This window comes from Atractosteus spatula, chromosome 5, assembly GCF_055471065.1.
Source record: "Atractosteus spatula isolate fAtrSpa1 chromosome 5, fAtrSpa1.hap1, whole genome shotgun sequence".
NCBI lineage: Eukaryota > Metazoa > Chordata > Actinopteri > Semionotiformes > Lepisosteidae > Atractosteus > Atractosteus spatula.
The window spans coordinates 17,962,497-17,968,496 of record NC_142710.1 but is presented as its reverse complement, the minus strand read 5'-3'; the positions used below and the strand labels follow the sequence as shown (position 1 = coordinate 17,968,496).

The 6,000-nt window shown below is 36.3% G+C and overlaps 1 protein-coding gene across 1 annotated transcript in view; it reads left to right on the top strand.

Moving 5' to 3' along the window:
• The first annotated feature begins 943 nt into the window (after nucleotides 1–943).
• The window catches only part of pax2a (paired box 2a), a 45,615-nt gene continuing 40,558 nt past the window's right edge, over nucleotides 944–6,000 (top strand). Inside the window, exon 1 of the mRNA XM_088916603.1 lies at nucleotides 944–959. The gene's annotated coding sequence lies outside the window, so the exon portion shown is untranslated. The remainder of the gene's footprint in view (nucleotides 960–6,000) is intronic.

The following is a 6,000-nucleotide window of genomic DNA, read 5'->3' as shown; positions in this document are numbered from 1 at the left end:
CACAAAAAAAGCAGACAAAATCAACTGAATAGAAATGTCATCGCAAGACTCAGCAAATCTTGGAAGAGATTAACCCTTATTGATAAAGAGACACAGGAGATAGCTGGACAGATAGATGAATACAGATGCATGGATGAACAGATATTGTAGAGAGATGACACAAAACGAAATCTCTGAAGTATCCCAACTGGACACGACTGCAACGCCAAGAATTCAGTTTGCTCATCGCTTTCCCTCTCGCGGTCTTCTTACCGTAAAGGCAATTATATCAGATATTTTCTGAAGCAAATTATTCCTCCGTTATTATTATTAGTATATTAGGTGTGCTTTATGATGAAATGGATCCTCCTACTTTCGGCTGCAGGTTCATTGCTGAGTTCAACCAATAGGCTGCTCCCTTCTGTAATCAAACTGTGTGCAATACCCAACCTTTCATTGAACTTTTTTGTCTTAAACTTCAAGGAAGTTATTGATGAAGATAGCTTTTGAAAAATAAATTTAAGAAATTAAAATCCGAAAGAACTACTTACTCCATGCACGACTTGTGAATGAGCGTTCAATAATTTAGATCCTACCTTTTAGTTTCCTGTTAATGAACGAGAAAGACAGGCTTCTGGACAGACCTAACCGCATTTCATTATACAAAGTCTTCTTTATTTCCAGCAGGCAAGTTTATTCTTTCTTTTTATATAACACCTGAAACGCTTTACTTGCTTTGATTGCTATTTTTCTCTTTTATCAACCCCCCAGCTCAGTCGAGCAAGGTCCGCTTCCCTTTTTGTTGTCGTCTAAACCGTTTAGTTTTGGATGATCGCTCATAGATTCTGAGAGCCAGCGGGGAAAGGCAAGACGCCCAGCCGGGGAGAGAGCGCAGGAGGCCGGAGAGATCTAGTGGGCTGCATCGGAGAGACGGACCATTACACAGGAAGAAGCCATGGCTCACAGCGTTGGGCGATCAGGTAAGGATTTTTTTTTATTTCTCCCCCTTGCTCTCTCCGTGATTCTCACAAACCGTGTCAGAGTGTTTATTTGCTGTCGAGAGAGGTGTATTGGCTTCTGTTCCGAGATAAGATCACGTTTACTTTGCAAGAGGTGAGTCTAGGTGCCCTACTCTGTTACGGCCTTTAAAATAGCCGGAGTGTATATATATATATTCTCTTTTATGGTAATGCAGTGATAACAGCATTTCAATAAAAGAAATGCATCCAGAAGAGAAATAATTCTGTAATTTAAAATTGTAGAATAAGCTTATTTACATTACTGTGGTTTGTAATTCTGTATACTGTCACGACTGATGGATTTATTTAATCCTTTTGATTCTATTGATAATAAAAATGAATCACGCCACCACGTATTTTAAAGTAATCGTAAAACAACACAACCATGATTTTCCCAGCACGTTTTGTTCAGGCAGTTACTTAGCCTCATGCACAGAGCTTTCGGGGGTTTAATTGACATTTCTTTTGGGTTTATAGAAGTTTCAAACATACAGTAAAGTTATGCATTTGATCTTTCTGCTATCAAACTCACATTTACTTTCAAAACATTTTAAACATTATTCCTACATCTCATTGCGATAATGCAGTATTTGTCTTCCAGTGCCAGGGTAAGAAAACATTCTACCATGGATTTCTGTGGCTTTTGTGGATGTCATTTTTGTCTCAATATGCTGTCTGTTCTTGATTTCGCTAGTTGTTTTTTAAACTTTTAGCCGATTTAAAATTGGCTTTTTAAATTTAAATAGGGAAAAAATGTCCTTGATACTTGTAGATAATCACGAAGAACATAGGAGGAAGATTTGTCTTGGTATATTTAATTATTTGTGCTGTTGATAGGGTGTAAAGTATGCCTATTTACAGAAATAGAGAGTCGTTTGCACATTAGTGCTCGTTAGTTGAATTCATTGCAGTCGTATCTCTATTACAAATATAATTATTTTGAAATTCGAGTTACAATATATTTTTCATAGACGTGGTCACATGGTTATATGTACAATTTTATCTCTCTTTAAAGTCCCTTGTAGTTATTGTTATTTTTGTTTTGTTTCACTTTCTCTAGTTCTTCAATAGCGTGCAACGTTTAAAATTAGTTTAATAGGTCTAAATTGTTACCCTGTGTACTTTTACAAGAAACGTCGTCCTACTACTTAATATAATGGAAAACATAGATCTCATACCATTTCACCTTTCCATTTTGGGTTTAAATGGGGAGATCAATGAAAAACAGTTGTAATGATCTAATTAATTATGGCAAAATTAAAAGCAAGTACAAAATCAATCTCTGATGGTGTCGAGGATAGAATTAAATTGATGGTCCATCTGTTCACACTACAGACTACATGAATAAGCAATCTAAGGACGCAGCTAACAGACTGCAGCTCAAGGTTTATTTTACTCTACTATTGTAGACTTACATGCAGCTGAAGATTGATCTTAAGATTTTACTATTTAGGCTTTTAAAAATGATAGAATATATGTTTTCTTTGTTGTACACAAAATGTTAGGTGTCGAATGAAAACGTTACCTTCAAAAAACAAGTGCGTCTCTTACTCTGAGACTTTTCCGGACAAAAAAAAAGATGAGTTTGGAATGCCTTCTCTTAACTGTCCTTCCTAAGTAGCCATACTGTACATATTTTAACCTGGAATCCTTTTCTAAAACATTCGTTTTTAAAATTCTGAAACAGGAGATTAATGTAGCTGTAGACAGGTCAAGATAAAGCTCACATAGTTTTACATTATCGATTCTTTAGGAAACAGAGGTTGATTTTGGGATGGAATTACTAAAACACAGAGTACAGTACATGCACCTTGGCTTTAGAACCCAGTCGTATCTTTTGAGTTTTTCCTCATACAAATACAGCAAAAATTATTATATCTCTGATCAGGATAATAAAACATGTATCTAATTTCACGAAAACACTATTGTTTATGAAATTTCTAAAGACCTGGAAATGCAATTAAAATCTCAAATTTACAAAAGGTACTAAAATTAGTGATTGTGATCTATTGTCGTTTTTTTCATTATGGTTTACAGGGTGATCTTAAGTAATGTACTGTATATTACAGAGACGATCAAGAATTTATCCTGTCATTTACTTTTAAATGAAACACTGTAACAGAAACAAATGTGCTTTCAATTTCTGAAATTATGAGAAATTTATCTTTTGCATTATCTTCGTGGTAATCTCTAACCGGAGTAAAATATAAAGTCCAGTCGTTTATATTGCAATTTATTTAATATAACTATAGGCCTTGACTTAGTAGTTACCATAGATTACAGTATTAGCTTGACCAGAGAAAATGTTTGAATGACAGCTGGTTTTGTTGGACTAATTATAAATAAAAACCTCAGCAAGATAAAGTGAAAAGCGTAACATTTAAATAAAACATTTTTCAAAACCGCTTTGTTTAGAATTACTTAATTGCTTAATAAAACAAAACATGCACCGTGCGTTTCAACAAAACAATACGTCTACGTCTTACTATGCACTTAAATCGTTTACCTTTAATCGTGCACTTTACAGTATTTAAAAATGCAGTCTGCATCATTTTCAAACATACAGTTTTCCTCCGGATCACTAATGCTACAGGCATAATATCCTTCCGATAAGCAGCTCAGGAATATCAAATACAGAAATTCAATTTTAGGATTACAGAAATAATCTCTCCAGAGATCTAGAAGGTTTGATGTTCAACTTACACCCAGTGATGCCAGCTCCCAACTGAAGTGCACGTCAGGTCTAAGGGAAAAGCCGTATCGATTGGTGACGTTGGCATAGTAATATTAAGGTGAATGGAAACAGGAACCAGAGGCTGCAGAAAATTGAAGAAAAGCGGATTTCCCCCTTCTCATAGGAAGTTCATTACTGTTCAGTTGGCTAACTTAGTGTTGGACAAGGTTGTGTGACAGACGGGAGGCAGGAAGCAATGCAAGACTCTAGCTTTTTGGTTCCTGGGCTCATCCGATCTGAGGAGTTTCATTCTGTCCCATTCTCTCTCTCCCTCTGCCTTCATTCTCAATTCCGCTAATCCACAGGCCATTAACAGCTGAGGCTAAAGATGAATGGCTTTCTGTCACTTTAACAAACCTCTTTTAATTAGGCGTCAACTCTCTTTAAAAAAATGTTCAATATTTTTAAGAACAAATCCTACCTTTGCTGGCACACGAAACGCCATACCCACCCTCCAAAACCATCTTTCAAGTTTGTTTACTATTACTGTTTTATTACCAGGGTAACCTGACAGGTTCATCCATTCTATCTAATCAAATGTAATTAATAACTCGATAAAAATATTCACATGGCAGCTTAAGGGTGCATTGTTTTTCAAGATTTCCTGCCACGATAATGGTTGTTTGTTTGTTTTTTAAGAAAACCGACATTCTATTCCTACGGAACGATGATGTGCCCCATACAGACACAGTCATTGCCCTTGACCGAGATTACAAATTCATCACTAATATATTAACAGTTTCATCATGGCACAGCGTTTCGTAGGCACTTTCATCTTTTTTTTTTTTTGCAGTGCTGTCATTTAGTTTGCAAGGACGGAATGTGGTCTTCCCGGCTTCACGTGTGTCCTCTTGTTTTTCTTATTGATTTTCCGAGCTTGATGTGAATATCAGATTGGTGATGTCATGTGTTTGGTGTGTGTAAATAATGAAACACTACAGCCGTTTGGCTTTGTTGCGCACACATGGCAACTGTAGCATTAAGAAAAACTGGTTTTGGTTAATCAAGGAGCCTGTGAAATGAATGGGAAAAAAAACATAGTTCTAAATCGAACTTCGGAAAAATACTGTCCTGTTAGTTCTCCGATTAATTAGTTTTTTTTGTAAAAGAAAATAGCGAAGATAACACGTTCAGAAATGTATTTTATCACCACATTTGCCTTTTGCACATTTGCACAAATTGCCTTTTTCCGCACATGTGCACCGTTTCCGTATTTCGGGAACCTACAAACATTTCTGCCACTTGCTCTTAATAAATTGCAATGCCTAGATCGGTATAATAAACATGTTTTAAATCTAAGCTCGAAACACCAGAGCTTATTACAGTTTTTGTTTGGTTATGATTTTTGCGACGAGGTGCTTTTTGGATAATTTTAAGGAAAAAAAAACAGTAAGAAAAAGGAAGGGTTAGATGTCGAACCGAGAACAGAGAGTCTTACACGTGTGTTATTAACATTCAAAACAGGCAGATGCAAAACAACGGAAACCAATTTAAAACACCACATCAAACAGCGTTAGCTTAGCCGGCTTGGGCCGAATAATTATTTATTACCATTATTGTCAATATTATTTTGCATTGCTGAGCCCAGATATCACAGTGCAGAAGGGAAGGGGGGAAAGATTTCAGGGGGTCTTATAGAAAAAGAGGAATGTAGCTTTAGGGGAAATGTGCAGCAGAGTGTGAAATTACAGCCCATGGTGCTACATATTGTACCAGAAGCTCCCTCCAAAAACTGTAACAAAAAGAAGAATCGTCCTCAAACCTGCCCAGAAGGCAGAGCGCAGAAAGTGGCCTCCTGTTCTCTGTCAGATACCCCCAAATCCTGCTAGTTCGCAGAGCCTAAATAAATATGATCGTAGCCGCAAACAAAGATGAAAACACCCTGAGACATCATAAAACCAAGACTCCATTCTTTCGCAAATACTTGCGCCTGAAATTAAAGACAGTGCTAAAATACTTTGCAAAGTTACATTTTATTTAATTGCAATTGTCCGACTTTTAAAATCTAAAGCTGATTTTCTGCACATTAAAATGGAATGAATTTGTTTTAGAATCCCAGGTTACCAGAATCCAGGGATTCTCGAGGGTGGAAGTCGTCAAATCGCGTAAAGATTTTCTAACCTTTTATGAAAGTACTTCGAATTGAGCATTGGATATCAGCGTTTTAGGAATCGATTTGCCCTTTTTTTTAAACAAAGTGCGGTTTTGTACACGGCATTTCATTTTCCTGTTAGTTTAATTATTAATCTGTCACATCTTGATTGTAAA